This window comes from Coenobita brevimanus, chromosome 84 (genome assembly GCF_032717465.1).
Source record: "Coenobita brevimanus isolate Jiangsu-jjx chromosome 84, ASM3271746v2, whole genome shotgun sequence".
NCBI classification, from domain to species: Eukaryota; Metazoa; Arthropoda; class Malacostraca; order Decapoda; family Coenobitidae; genus Coenobita; species Coenobita brevimanus.
In genome coordinates, this window is record NC_137037.1 from 47438353 (window position 1) to 47453621 (window position 15269).

Genomic DNA, 15269 nt, shown 5'->3' on the forward strand with positions numbered 1-15269 from the left:
CGAAAAGACAATGCTGCGGCTCTACATCCTTTCCATAGAGTTTCTTCGTGGATAGCATCATATTCCAGTTTTAAATTTTTGCTACAATTCAGCATTTAAGGTGGAGAGATGGAATTTTAGACTAGGAGTAAAAACAGTAAAACCTGAAATTGCGGGAATGATAGACAGGGGCACATAAAACCTCTTCCTTTTTCTTTCATGCACTGTTCTTTGCAAGGATAATTTGTTCGTTGGGTAGTTTAGAAATGATGAGGATATAAACACCATGACACATAAAACCTGTTATTTTATTTATTTATTTATTTATATATTTATTTTGAGGGGTACTGTAGTTTTCAAAGGTCGTTTATTTAATTTGTGGGCTACTCTAGAAATTTTGACGTTAAAGACAGTGGCATGCGAAAGTAATTATATATATCTTGTTAAGTTAAGATAGGCCCTTCACATCGTCTTTATATACCAAGGGTTTAAGTGTAGGATTTAAGTGAACTGAAGAGGTTGATTAGTCTGCCATAGCGATTCTTTTGAGGGAGACAGTCACTCCATAACACGACATAGCACAACCATAGCAGCACATAACCCAGCCACAGTACCACATAACACAAGCACAGTACCACATAATGCAACGACACAGTACCACATAACACAAGCACAATACCACATAACACAAGCACAGAACCACATAACACAAGCACAGTATCACATAACACAACCACAATACCACATAACCACACCCACACCACCACAACACCACAATCACACCACCACAACGCCACAACAACCACAACACCCACAGCCACAGCAGGGCGACACATCTTTCATCCTCTCGCCTGTTGTGGTATCAAAAAATCATCCACAGAGACAGTTGGGACAGATCCAACTGGCTAACTGGGAGGTAGAGGGGGGTTGGGGAGAGCTTGGGGGGGCAGTCCTGGATGTCTCGGAGGGCTAGGGGGTGGTGAGAGCTCCTTTCTGCATCATCATTGTCCAGTGTCGATGGAAGAAACTGGAGAAAAAAAAAAAGAGAGAGAAAAAGTCGAAGAAGAAAATGATGATGATGATAAAAATGATGGTGAAGAAGATGATGATGATAATGATGATCAAGAAGAAGAAGAAGAAGAAAAGGAGGATAATGATGATGATGATGATGAAGGAGAAAATGATGAAGAAAACTATATATATATATATATATATATATATATATATATATATATATATATATATATATATATATATATATATATATATATATATATATATATATTATTAATGGTTACCAAATGAACAATAATCATGAAGGTACCGGTAGATAATCATTTCTTCCAAGTTCCAATCTTCCAACACAACACGACGCGCAACAATCAAAATAACATCCAGGTCCCCAGAGAGAGAGAGAGAGAGAGAGTTCTTTGGTATCATATCTGTGCATCTTCATACTTGTGGTGTTATTTCCATTCTTCAGTGTACATAACAGAACGAATGTAATGGCAGTCCTTTGTTGCGGGGAAAATCTCCGGTGTTATCTCTGTACTCCTCTCAATTTTTAGGAATATCTGGGCGTAAACATGGCATTTCGATGACACACTCTATAATCGCCATTGTTAGCAGTGTATAGATGCCGATTTCAGTCTCCTTTTCACGTCATGTTCTCACGAAAGCGCGAGTCGACAAGTGCTGCAAGCGTTACCCCTTTTATACCATTTCTCTCTGATACAATTTATACACTGCAGAAAATGGGCTTTTACTGGATACTGAAACATTTGCCGATTTATCTATCTACTGTATCTATTTTTTCCCATGTACCCTACCTCACCCCACCTGCAGATGGGAGAAAAGAGGCGAGTTGATGATGATGGTGATGATGATGACACTTTCAGTCACGGCAAGTCTCCTTGCCGCCCCTCTGCCGTACACACCATCTTAATGTTAAGTTCTTTCGGCTTATTTATCCTCTCTTTGCCCTTCTTTTATCTTTATCTTGAAAATCTTAGATAGTTCCAGCAAAAAAAACCGAAATATGAATTCTGTGTTTGTGTTTATGGCGGCCGGGTTTGTGAGGTGGGAGATGTTGGTGGTGCTTCTGTTGGTGTTGGTGTTGATGGTGGAGGTGGCGGTGGTGGGGATGAGGAGGTACGACATGTCGATGGGGGATGGGGTGAGAAGGGCGGGGAAGGTGCTGGAGGCCACGAAGTGTCTGGGGAGGAGGATGGTGGTGAGGGTGAAGAGGGTGACAGGGAGGGTGAAGAGGGTGTTCAGGGCTGTAAGGGTTGCGGCTAGGGCGGGATGGACAGAGCTGACGGAGGCCGACATCAGTGAAGTAAGTCGCCTTCGGCAAGACAACGCATCCCTAAAGATGGACCTTCGGCGCGCCCAGGAGACTGTGCAAGAGCTCCAGATGTGGGTACAACGCGAACGCAAGAATATGGATAAGGAAATCAAGGCCGAGGTAGGACGCGAGTTGGGCCAGAGGCACCAGGCCCTCCATAGCTCCTACGACAAGGATGTGCAGGACCAAGTGAATCGTAAATGTAAGGACTTGGAAAAGGAATACGAGCAGCGCTTCCGAACAAGGGTGGAAGCCCTCGAACAGAATACCAAAATGGAGCTGCGGCGACGCCTGCAAGAAGTGCGCCGTGACGTCCTCTATGAGCAAAGCCAAGCCTGGCGCACGGAGGCCAACCGCAGCCAAAGGATTAAAAGTGAAAGTGAAAAAGTGGTGTATGAAAGGGAGAGTAAGGCCACATAAACGATGGATTTGGAGAGTTTAACCAGCCCCATGAGAGAAATGGCTTTGGAAGAACTGCCAGTTTTGGTGCCGTCTGGAAAAGGATAGTATCTGTCCTCGGAAGTCGCCAGAAATGTTACTCTTATTGGTAAGGAATGTGTGACTGATTTGGAGACTTCAACCAGCCCAGTGAGAGAAAAAGATTTGGAAGAACTCCCAATTCTGGTGCCGTCTGGAAAAGGGTGGTATTTGTCATCAGATGTCGCCCAGGATGTTACTATTATTGGTAAAAAACGTGTGGCTGATTTAGAGAGTTCAACCCCCCCGATCAGAGAAAAGGATTTGGTAGAGCTGCCAGTTTTGGTGCCGTCTGGAACAGGGTGGTATTTGTCATCAGATGTCGCCGAGGATGTTACTATTATTGGTAAAAAACGTGTGATAGATTCGGAGACTTCAACCAGCCCAGTGAGAGAAAAGGATTTGGTAGAGCTTCCGGTTCTAGTACCGACGGGAAAAGGTTGGTATCTGTCCTCAGAAGTCTCCAAAGATGTTACTATTATTGGTAAAAAACGTGAGGCTGATTTGGAGACTTCAACCAGCCCAGTGAGAGAAAAGGATTTGGAAGAATTGCCAATTCTGGTGCCGTCTGGAAAAGGGTGGTACTTATCTTCAGAAGTCGCCCAGGATGTTACTATTATTGGTAAGAAACGTGTGGCTGATTTGGAGACTTCAACCAGCCCAGTGAGAGAAAAGGATTTGGTAGAGCTTCCGGTTCTAGTACCGACGGGAAAAGGTTGGTATCTGTCCTCAGAAGTCTCCAAAGATGTTACTATTATTGGTAAAAAACGTGAGGCTGATTTGGAGACTTCAACCAGCCCAGTGAGAGAAAAGGATTTGGAAGAATTGCCAATTCTGGTGCCGTCTGGAAAAGGGTGGTACTTATCTTCAGAAGTCGCCCAGGATGTTACTATTATTGGTAAGAAACGTGTGGCTGATTTGGAGACTTCAACCAGCCCAGTGAGAGAAAAGGATTTGGTAGAGCTTCCGGTTCTAGTACCAACGGGAAAGGGTTGGTATCTGTCCTCAGAAGTCTCCAAAGATGTTACTATTATTGGTAAAAAACGTGAGGCTGATTTGGAGACTTCAACCAGCCCAGTGAGAGAAAAGGATTTGGAAGAATTGCCAATTCTGGTGCCGTCTGGAAAAGGGTGGTACTTATCTTCAGAAGTCGCCCAGGATGTTACTATTATTGGTAAAAAACGTGTGACCGATTTGGAGAGTTCAACCCCCCCGATGAGAGAAGAGGATTTGGTAGAGCTTCCGGTTCTAGTACCGACCGGAAAGGGTTGGTATCTGTCCTCAGAAGTCTCCAAAGATGTTACTATTATTGGTAAAAAACGTGTGGCTGATTTGGAGACTTCAACCAGCCCAGTGAGAGAAAAAGATTTGGAAGAATTGCCAGTTTTGGTGCCGTCTGGAACAGGGTGGTATTTGTCATCAGATGTCGCCCAGGATGTTACTATTATTGGTAAAAAACGTGAGGCTGATTTGGAGAGTTCAAGCAAACAGATGAGAGAAAAGGATTTGGTAGAGCTGCCGATTCTAGTACCGACCGGACAGGGGTGGTGTCTGTCCTCGGAAGTAGCTCACAGTGTTACTCTGGTCGGCTCAAGACGCGAAAATTAACAGTGAGCAGTCTGATGAGTCCGTGTATCGTCCTTTGATGCCTGTCCCTGGGCTGTCCTATTCTGTCCGTCTGAACCGTCCTTCGATGTCCGTCTGAACCGTCCTTCCATGTCCGTCCCTCACCAGTCCTGATGTCCCCTACCCTTCCAGTCTGGTCCTTCCTCACTTCTTTGTTTAGCACTTATTCTTATATCTTTGCCTAACATCTATTCTTGTGATATCTTTGCTTAACACTTATTTTTAATATATCTTTGTTTAACAGTTATTCTTTTTATATTTTTGTTTAACACTTATTCTTATGGTGTCTTTGTACAACCTTGGAAGAATATATGTTAAATAGGAGAGGACAGTAAGATGAAATAAGCAAAATAAATCGCTTAGGAAACGGTGTTAGGGAGCTTCCTTAGCCGACGAGAATACTAGCCTACGTCTTCTGATAAGATGAGGCGTCTGAGTTCCTGTATAAGGCAGTGTGTTCTCGGTTTGGCTTCGTACCCGTAACACCTCTTCCTTAGCGAATTATTCTGCATGTTACACCTCGGTATCCTCTTTTATGTTACTGATGCTATGTTGATAATGAATCGATGGCAGTAACACTCATGGGGAAGTTAAGGCATGCAAAATAAATCAATAACGAAGAAGTGCAGGGAAAGTTAAGGTATGCAAAATAAATCAATAAGGGAGAGGTGTTACGAAGCCTTCCAGGCCAGCTGAGAACGCACTCAACACTTGTTTAATTCAGGTTCTTTGTTTTGTAAGCGCCCCAAGCACGCTCCCTGTTGTTGTTTACCGGTTGTTACTGTTTACTTGTTTACCTGCTGTTGCTTACCTGTTGTTTATATCTTTACCTGTTGTTTACCTGTTGTTACTGTTTACCTGTTTACCTGCTGTTGCTTACCTGTTGTTCTTGTTTACCTGTTGTTTATATCTTTACCTGTTGATTACCTGTTGTTATATATTGCTTACCTGTTGCTTTTTTACCTATTTATTACCTGTTGTTGTTTACCTGCTGTTTACCTGTTGTTTACGCGTTGTTGTTATTACCTCATCACCGCATGAGTAGAAATGCAGATAAAAAAACATACACAACCCAGGTGAGAAATGCACCTTCTAGAATGACCCTCGGTAATGCATACATAAGGTGCCTCCCTATACTGTCAGCCATCCCTTATTTTCCTTCCCTCCCTCCCTCCTCTCCTCCCCGTCTCTCCTCCCCCTCCCCCTCCTCTCTTCCTATTCACTTCTCCGCTTCCTAATCCTCTCCTTCATTTTTCCTCCTTATCATCCCCTTTTCTCCTTCTCTTTCCCCTCCCCATCGTCCTCCTCATCCCATCTTCTCCTCTTCTTCCTCCTATTAACGTCACTTCCAACCAATCCCACACCACTTCCCTCTTCTCTCTCATCCCTTACATTCCCTCCCTCACCTTCACACTTCTCCCATCTCCCCCCTCTTTAACCCTTCTCCTCCCTTTCCTCTTTACCCCTCACCTCCGTCCCACTCACCTGTTTCTCCTGGCCATCTCTCTCGCTCTCCTTCTCCCCCTTTCTTCTTCCACCCTCTTCCCTCTCCCCTTCCACCCTTCGCCTTCTCCCCTTCCACTCGCCTCCCTCGTCCCTTCCACCCTCCCTTTCCTTCTCCTTCCTACCCCCTCATCCCACTCCCTCCCACTCACCCTTCTCCCCTTTTTCTCTTTCTTATCCTCTTCTTCGTCATTCCACGTATCTTCCGACTTGTCCCCTTCCCTTTCCTCCTTCCCCTCCCGTCTCCCCTCTTCCCCCTCCCACCCCCCTACACACACACACACACACACACACACACACACACACACACACACACACACACACACACACACACACACACACACACACACACACACACACACACACACACACACACACACACACATACACAAGTGGCTGCTACACACGTGACTGGTGCCTTGTTACGAGAAGGGAGTGTCAAGTTCTGCATCAAGTCGTCTCATCCCTTTCGTGAAGATTATCTCAGTTACCCTACACCGAGGACGAATGGGGACGAATTCTGGCGACGTAGGAAGCTTTGTAACTCCTTTTCCTTAGCGATTTATTTTACATATTACACCCTAACATTCTTTTGTGTTATTTATTCCTATATCGTTTTATCACACTTGTATCAGTACCACACAAAAGGATATTGATGTTCATTGTTCAGAAGAAATCGCTTAGGAAAAAGTGTTACGACCTCTCAAAAACCCGCTTGGACTACAGCACCCCAAACCCATGAGGAACACCGTGTGGTAATTATTAAGTTTTTTTTTTTTTTTGATTACACAAATGAAACCCAGCAAGACCTTACCTGACTGTGTGTATGTGTGTGTGTGTGTGTGTGTGTGTGTGTGTGTGTGTGTGTGTGTGTGTGTGTGTGTGTGTGTGTGTGTGTGTGTGTGTGTGTGTGTGTGTGTGTGTGTGTGTGTGTGTGTGTGTGTGTGTGTGTGTGTGTGAATAAGAGAGAGAGAGAGAGAGACCTCCCTAGCAGCTCTTCCTTGGCGATTTAGTTTGCATTTAATTCCTTACTATTTTCCCCTTCATTTCTTAAATATCTGTAATATATCCCTGTATTTCCCCTATGACACTTCTCTGCGTCCCCAAATTTCCCTAAAGTTTCCTTCTATTGCTCCTAAAATATTTCTCATTATGCAGTGAGTCTCTCTCTGTCCTTATAGCTCCTTTAAATTTTCCCTTTCTCTCCCTAAACACATTTCTCTTTGCTTCTGACCCTCCCCATTGCCCTACCTTCACCTTGGCCTGAATGAAAACAAAAGAAGCCGCAACAAAGGGAGTTGGGATTAGAGATGGGACTTGAGTTGACACTTAATGTGGGACGTGAGTTGGGACTTGAGTTGGGACCTGACACTTGAGTTGACACCTGAGTTGACACTTTATTTTTGCACTTGAGTTGGCAGTAAAGTTGTCACTTGAGTTGATACCTAAGCTGGTTCTTGAGTTCGGACCTAAGTAGGCGTTTGAGTTGGAACTTGAGTTGTCCTTTGAGTTTAGACTTACGTTGGCCCTTGAGTTGCAACATAACTTGGCGCTTTAGTTGGCGCCACTTAAGTTGCCACTGTAGTTGCCACTTAAGTTGGCATTTGAGTTACTACTTAAGATGGCACTAAAGTTGCCCTGTAAGTTGGCACTTAAGTGGCCATTTAACCTGCCACTAAAGTTGATGCTTAAGTTGCCATTAATGTATATCCACCTGTGAACTGGTGTATGGATTTTTTTTTTTTCGATGTTTTCACTCCTTTGTTCATCTATATATAAAAAAAAAAAAAAAAAAGTAAAAAGGCATATATCTTCCATACTCGCTAAGCATTACGTGGCCTCTTCACCAACATCTCTATATGGTTTGTTAGGTACGCACGTGAGGCAGGGTTGCTTTCCCCATCTAATCTTACTCCAAGGTTTCACAGCGACGATTAAAATTTGTTGCTTAGGACTGAGATGCCATTGAGATTTTCCTTTGACCAGACTAAGCCTCCTACTCATTTACTGTTCCTTTGTAAGTTATTCGTGTTATTCTTTATATCGTTATACACTTAATATAAAGTATAGATGAATATAGCGTGCGGATACAGGCGTGAATTGGTAAGGAAGAGGTACTATACTGATATTGATTTAGTAAATTCCAGCTCTCCATGTTGAATACTGAGTTGCAGCAATCAAATAACACAAGGATATGATGCTAGTCACGAGGAAATACTATGGAAAGGATGCAGAGTCGCAGTATGATCTTTTGCTGCCACCGAGCAACGTGAAATAAGCTGCAGAAGAACGAAGATGTGGCCCAGGTTAGCGTAAAAGCACTATAGGGAGCAAGGCCTTGACGGTGTCTCCTTACCCGACGAGAATGGGAGCCCGATCATGTCACGTGTCCACAGCCCTTATATTGTGCCACTTCAGCCCTCACCCGCACTCCGCCCGCAGCTCGCTCTCGTGAATCACTCGCTCTCTTTCTCTCACTCTCTCCACAGCCACGCTTACCTCCCCAGCCGTTATCGACAGTCACTTTTTTCCTCTTCGTCGTCACTCTGCTCTCCGTTTCTCACCGTCGCTCTTCACTCTCCCAGGCAGGAATCAAGGTAGGTGTGTGCTTGTGCTTGTGGAGGAAGTGTGGTGTGTGAAATAGTACACTGAATTGTTTTCAGGCAAAGCAAATGATACATTAGGTGGAAGTAGTAATGAATAATCCAAGACTTATTATCTCGCCAAGTTTAGCGTGCTTAGGCTGGATACAAACCTATCCATGATAACAGTTGTTCACGACTTTACAAATGAAACTTGCAAGTATATATGAGTTAATTAGCTGATGCTCTATATCCTTCTTGGATACTTTGGAGGCACATCCTGACTTTTGATCATGAAAAAGGAGCAAGGAATAATTTATTTGTATTTGTTCTTTCGTTTTGGTTCGTTCCTTGTTTCCGGTTGGAGCCTCACGTGCGTCGCTCACAGCCACACGCAACACGTGTCAGCAGCGCTACAAACCAGGAAGAAAGACTGGGAAAGCTAAAACCTATTATCTCCTTGTCAACACCGCCGTATTACTCAACGCCAATGCTTTATTACACAACCGCTCTCACTGACCCAGGAAGTAGAGTCGAAATCTTTTTTTTTTTATTACTCATTCTAAGGTTTGATACATAATTTGGGTTGTCATACTGCTGTAAAATTGGCTTTCGTACTTGTAATAAACGGTAACTAAGTGAGTCCTGGTAACTGAGTGAGTCCTGGTAAATGAGTGAGTCCTGGTAACTAAGTGAGTCCTGGTAACTAAGTGAGTCCTGGTAACTGATTCCTGGCAACTGAGTCCTTGTAACTGAGTCCTTGTAACTAAGTGAGTCCTGGTAACTGAGTCCTGGTAACTGAGTGAGTCCTGGTAACTGAGTGAGTCCTGGTAACTGAGTGAGTCCTGGTAACTAAGTGAGTCCTGGTAACTGAGTGAATCCTGGTAAATAAGTGAGTCCCAGCAGTACCACACTTCCCCATCTAGAGGGGAAGTGAACTCTAGAACTTGTTTGCAACTTGATGCAACGTTGTTTCGGTTTTGCAAGAACTATACTCGTTTCACTCTAACTTGGCCTAACATTGCAATCTTTCCATCTTTAATGCTGAGTTGTGTCAAAAGATTAGCAACTGATTATATTACTAATCAAGAAAAAGTGCTGTGGAAAGGTTGTCGAGCTGAAGCATTGTCTTTTTCGGCCACTGATCTACGTGAAATAAGTTATAAAAGGACGAAAATCTGGGCCAAGTTAAAGTCGTAGTGAAACATAGGAAAATTTTCATTGTCCGTAGTGCTGAGACAAATGTATATGAATATACGATAATTTTCCCTCGTAACCAAGATTTTTTTAAATGATGGTGATGATGTTGATGATGAATAACTTACAAGGAAAGACTGCACTCATCTCTCCTTGTACTTCACGGGAAAACTAATCTTATTTACCGTAGAAAATCGATTGTCAATAAGTATGAGAATCTTACCCAAGATGATTTACGTACGTATATATATATATACATATATAAGAATCCTTCACCACAAAAGGTCTCCCCTGAACTGCATCAAGATCGTCTGTTCTGAACCATAATAATGGAAATAAGACGGAGTTGAAGGTGATTGAATAATTACGAACGTTTTGGCGGTCTGTAGTCCTTTTACTCTAACCTGACAAATATCCTGAAAACTTTTTTGCTCAGTTGATAGCCAGGTGTACGCAGACTGGAGGCTTCATCTGACTAGCGACCAGGGAGATTCATTCCTGTCCTATAACAAAGGCTCATTTAATTTCACGCAACCACGGCTAAGTATTCAAGTCGTGAGAGTGGCCCAGTTCCGTTGGGTGAAGACAGACGTGGTGCAGAGATAAAAACGTCCTGAAGTGGCGGCCTTGGCACGTGCGAGAGAGTTCGATCCCTAAAGAGACGACGGGAAGAATATTGATAATGTCGTGAGGGAAGTTGCGTGGTCAGCTGGGTGGCATTGTAGGAGGCTTCGTAACACCTCCTCCTTAGCGATTTAGTTGGCATATTACATCTTAGCGTTCCCTTGCATTTTGTTTACATCGCGTTAAAGTGGGCGTTGTTTATATCAGTGTCATACAACAGGCTATTGCGGTGTCATGTGTCGAATGAGTCGCTATGGAAAAAGTGTTGAGAAATTTCCACTTAGATTACCGCCGTCTACCTTGAAATGTGATGGAATACCCTAGCCTAGCCCCGGGTCCCTACTCGTCAAGAGGGTATCACTGGAAGTGCTTTGTTTAACAGTGCTGAAAGCGATTCAGTGCCCCCTCATGGTTGGGTCTACTCTAGTGTTTTATTCCCCGTAACGCCAGACAGTTCAGCTGGGAGTAGTTCATAGGAGGCTGGGGTGCACGTGGTGGCGGATGTACGTGATGTGAAGGGGAATGTACGTGAACTAGAGGCTAATGTACGTGATGTGGAGGATAGTTTACGTGATGTGAAGGAGTGTACGTGATGCAGAGGATAGTGAACGTGATATGGAGGGGGTGTACGTGATATAAAGCAAAATGTACGTGATATGGGGGGGATGTACGTGATATGGAGGGGTGTACGTGATGTAGAGGAAGATGTACGTGATGTTAGGGGTAATGTACGTGAAATGGAGAAATATGTACGTGATGTGCAGGGGGTATACGTGCTATAAAGCCAACTGTACGTGATATGGAGGGGATGTACGTGATGTGGAGGAGTATACGTGATGTAGAGGAGGATGTACGTGATGTTAGGGATAATGTACGTGATGTGGTGAAATATGTACGTGATGTGGAAGGGTGTACGTGATGTGGAGGAGTGTACGTGATGTGGAGAGAGATGTACGTGATGTTAGAGGTAATGCACATGATATGGAGATGTATGTACGTGATGTGGAGGGGTGTACGTGATGTAGAGGAATGTACGTGATGTGGAGGTGGGTGTACGTGACAGGATGGGGGGTCGACGCTCCCTGTACCGCGGGTCAAACTCGTGACTGACACATATAAAGTCCGCTAAGTGCAGGCAGATCCAGCTGGGGGGAAGGGGGAGATGAGGGGGAGATTGGGGAGGAGGTGAGGGAGCTGGGGAGGGGGAGGTAGGGGAGTTTTGAGGAAGGCAGGTATGGGAACTGGAGGGAGGAAGTGAGCGAGCTTGGGGAGGAAGGCAGGACAGCTTTTGGGAGGCAGGTGGGGTTGCTGGAGGGGGATAGGGAGTGAGAGAGCTGGGGGGAGGGGGAGGTAGGGGAGTTTTGGGGGGGCTGGAAGGGGAGTGGGGGTGGGCAGGTGAGAGAGGTATGGGGAAGGGGGGGAGGCAAGTGAGAATGATCGGCATAACAAGAAAAACAAACGACAACAAACCCAACAGTCCTTTCAAGTCTGTTTGGTGTAGAGTAATTTATAACTAACAAAATTTATTCCCTGAGTTAACGACAAGGATAGCAAAGCAGGAAGGGAGAGAGGAGGTGGGGGGGGGTTGGGAGGAGGAGGAGGACTTGGAGGGGGAGATGGGTAGGCCTATTCCGTGGACAGTCGGGAGGAAAGTCACGTACACGATCAATAATTCCTTTACAATGACTCGAAATATGGGTGGATAGTCAAGAGGAAGTCACGCCCAGATGCGGCCATAAATACTGATCCACTTCGCAGAATGAATAACAAGACTGGGCATTGAGGCGCTGGAGAGGGACGCCTTCACGTGGTGGCACCGATAGAACTGGGCGGTGGAGATGCTTGGCTAGAAAAACATCCCATAGCTTCCCCCCTACCCCGGAAAAGGAGGATGGTGGGCTGCAAGAGAGGGGAAATTTCAGCCTGCAGTCCACTGGGTTCGCATTTAGATGAACCTGGGGCTGCTATTACTACTACTACTACTACTACTACTGCTGCTGCTGCTGCTGCTGCTACTACTACTACTACTACTACTGCTGCTGCTGCTACTACTACTACTACTACTACTGAGCACTGACCTTCGAAAAAGTGATACAGTCTTAGGAACCCTGCGACCTTTTCAGAATATCATTTTAAGGGATGTAAAAAAAAATCTTAAGTTTAGGAGAGGTACCAGGCAGTTAAAGAATTAGAAACCTTCTCCATTACTCCCCTCACTGCCAAAAACCCACCCGAAGCTGAACAAAATCGTCTGGAGGCAACACGATTTAAATATACGAAGGCGCTGTCGTAGTGGAGGGGTTAAAAATCAATCCTTTTTCCTTATCATTGATTTCCGTATCTTTGTACTCTCTTATCAACGCTTGAACAACACTTCCCTCCTTCCTCCCATACTGAACTGAACTATCATTGTTGTCCTTGTTCTTGTTCTTGTTCTTGTTCTTCGTGCCCCAGGTTCATCTGAATGTGAACCCAGTAATCTGTAGGCTGAAGCTGTCCTCCTGCTGCACTCCACCATCTTCCTTTCAGGGGATAAAGGGGGAAATGAGGGACTTTCGTATAACGGGGCATTGGATCCACCTAGTTATATCAGTGCCACCACATGAAGGCGTCTCTCTCCAGCGTCGAACCATCATAATATACATCTATAATCGGCAGCATCCAATCCCGTATTTATCCCCTTCTAGGTGTAGGGTCCCGAGGCTAGGCTAACGTAGATTTAAAGGTAGATGACCAAACTACTTCCCTTGATAGCACTGTGTGATTGAAAAACTTAACAGTCCGAGAGGGGAGTTCTGACCACTTGACCACCAGACCAAGACAATCCGAAAAAGGGATTTTTTGATGGGATGGTTTGTTAATGAATAGCCATCTGCGTCTGCCCTCCCTCAGTACCTCCCTCAGTACCTGCCTCAGTGCTTGCCCTCCCTCAGTACTTGCATCACATCAATAACATTCTCAGTACCCTGCCCTCCCTCAATACCTGCCCTCCCCAAGTACCTCCCTCTGCACCTGTCTCAGTATCTACCCTTCCTCAGTACCTGCATCAATACCTTTCTGTTTGGGTACCGACGTGCAGTATGGGCGGCACGTGGGAAGCTAGGGCCGCCTCGGTAGTCACGTGTACCGCAATTGATCGGCATGTGGAGAAACGCCTGCCTCTGACAAGCTCCACCCTACCTCTCCACCCCTCCCTATCCACTCTGCCTACCCCTGTACACCTCCACTCCTCCCCCTACCACACCTCCACCCCATCTCTTCCACGCTTTTCTCTCTCCACCCTCCTTCTCTCTCTACCTCCACAGCCCCCACTCCATCCCCCCTCCCCTTCTTCCGCACTACCTTTCCCTCCTACAACAACTCTACACTACCCATCCCTCTCCCAAGCCTCCATTCCCCAATACACCCCTTCCCCTCCCCCACCACACCTACACACTACACCTTCCCCTCCACGATACCCAACATACCAAAAAAATGAGGCATCAAGACCTTCAAAACATGGAGCACACACACACACACACACACACACACACACACACACACACACACACACACACACACACACACACACACACACACACACACACACACACACACACACACACACACACACACACACAAACGCCAACCAACAAAAAAATACTTACCCGCAACGCATGAACAAAGAAAATAAAAGACAGAACGAACGAAAAAAGTCAAAAACAAGAAAAACAACAAAACTGCAATAGGAAGCGTCGATAAGATGTAAACAAGAAAATGCATGTTTTACAGGAAGCCAGAAAGAAGTCGGAAATGAAGGGAAAAGATGGAGGGGGAGGAAGCGTGGAGGGAAGAGGGGGGTGTGGAGGGAAAAGGGAAGTGTGTGAGGGAAGTAAGGGGACGTGTAGAGGGGAGAGGAGGGAGAGGAGGAGGGGAAGTGAACGGAATGTGTGGAGGGGAGGGATGTAGAGGGGAGGGGAAATGTGTAGGTGAAGGGAGAGGGAGAGGGAGAGAAAGAGAGAGGGGGGGGGAGCATTGACGAGAGAAGGTATGAGGGCGAGAGGAGGTGTAGAGGGTGAGGGGAGCGGGAGGCATGAAGAAGAGAAGAAGAAGTGACAAGAAGGTAATGAAGAGTGAAGCAATGAAGACCTACAGAGAGCACGCAGATGGTTTTGCTTAATGATGACTAGAACTGTCTTAAGTAAGATTATATGCAGGCAGAGCAGGTAACAAAATTGTAAAGAGCCAACTAGCTTTTCTTATACACATATTTTTAAAGCTAGGTATCTCTTCTTCTTACTAAAAATTAAAGCAAACGTACAATTGCACATGAAGCTTGCTTGAGACCCCCAAAATAAATATGTACATAAATAAATAAATAAATAGCCCCGAACGAACACGTCGAGAAGCTGCGGACAAAAATATCGATCCACATCCGAACGATAAGCAATGAGACAGTGAGTGATGGCTTTCGAAACCCGATGATGATTGCTTGGAAGCCCATCAAACTTTTATGAATATTACGTAAGAATTCCGTACTTGTTCAGCGAGAGAGTGGAGAGATATTCTTGTCCCCAGCTGTACAAAAAATCTAAAAAGCGAATTATCTTCTTCTTTTTTTTTTCCCCCGTCTTGTCACTGAGGATTTATTAAAGTCTGAGTTAAAATTACGTGTGCAAATGGAACAAGGAACAAAAAATCGGACGAGAAAGTTGAAGGAGTACCAAAAATCCGAAGATGGAAGTACCTTGTGTGTGTGTGTGTGTGTGTGTGTGTGTGTGTGTGTGTGTGTGTGTGTGTGTGTGAGAGAGAGAGAGAGAGAGAGCACAGATTCAGTGAAAATTGAGTAGGTGTTGAGAGTGAGACGAAATAATGTATGGAAAGTAATTAGGGTACGTAAGGTCTTCTATTTGTACAGTACATGACAAGTATGTCCCTCCTTTTCATTAGATAGA

At 45.0% G+C, this 15269-nt stretch overlaps 1 protein-coding gene across 2 annotated transcripts in view; it reads left to right on the forward strand.

Moving 5' to 3' along the window:
* The first annotated feature begins 8432 nt into the window (after positions 1 to 8432).
* LOC145410226 (uncharacterized) overlaps positions 8433 to 15269 on the forward strand; it is a 28034-nt gene continuing 21197 nt past the window's right edge. For both annotated transcript variants that reach the window (XM_080280447.1, XM_080280448.1), the window contains exon 1: positions 8433 to 8529. The gene's annotated coding sequence lies outside the window, so the exon portion shown is untranslated. The remainder of the gene's footprint in view (positions 8530 to 15269) is intronic.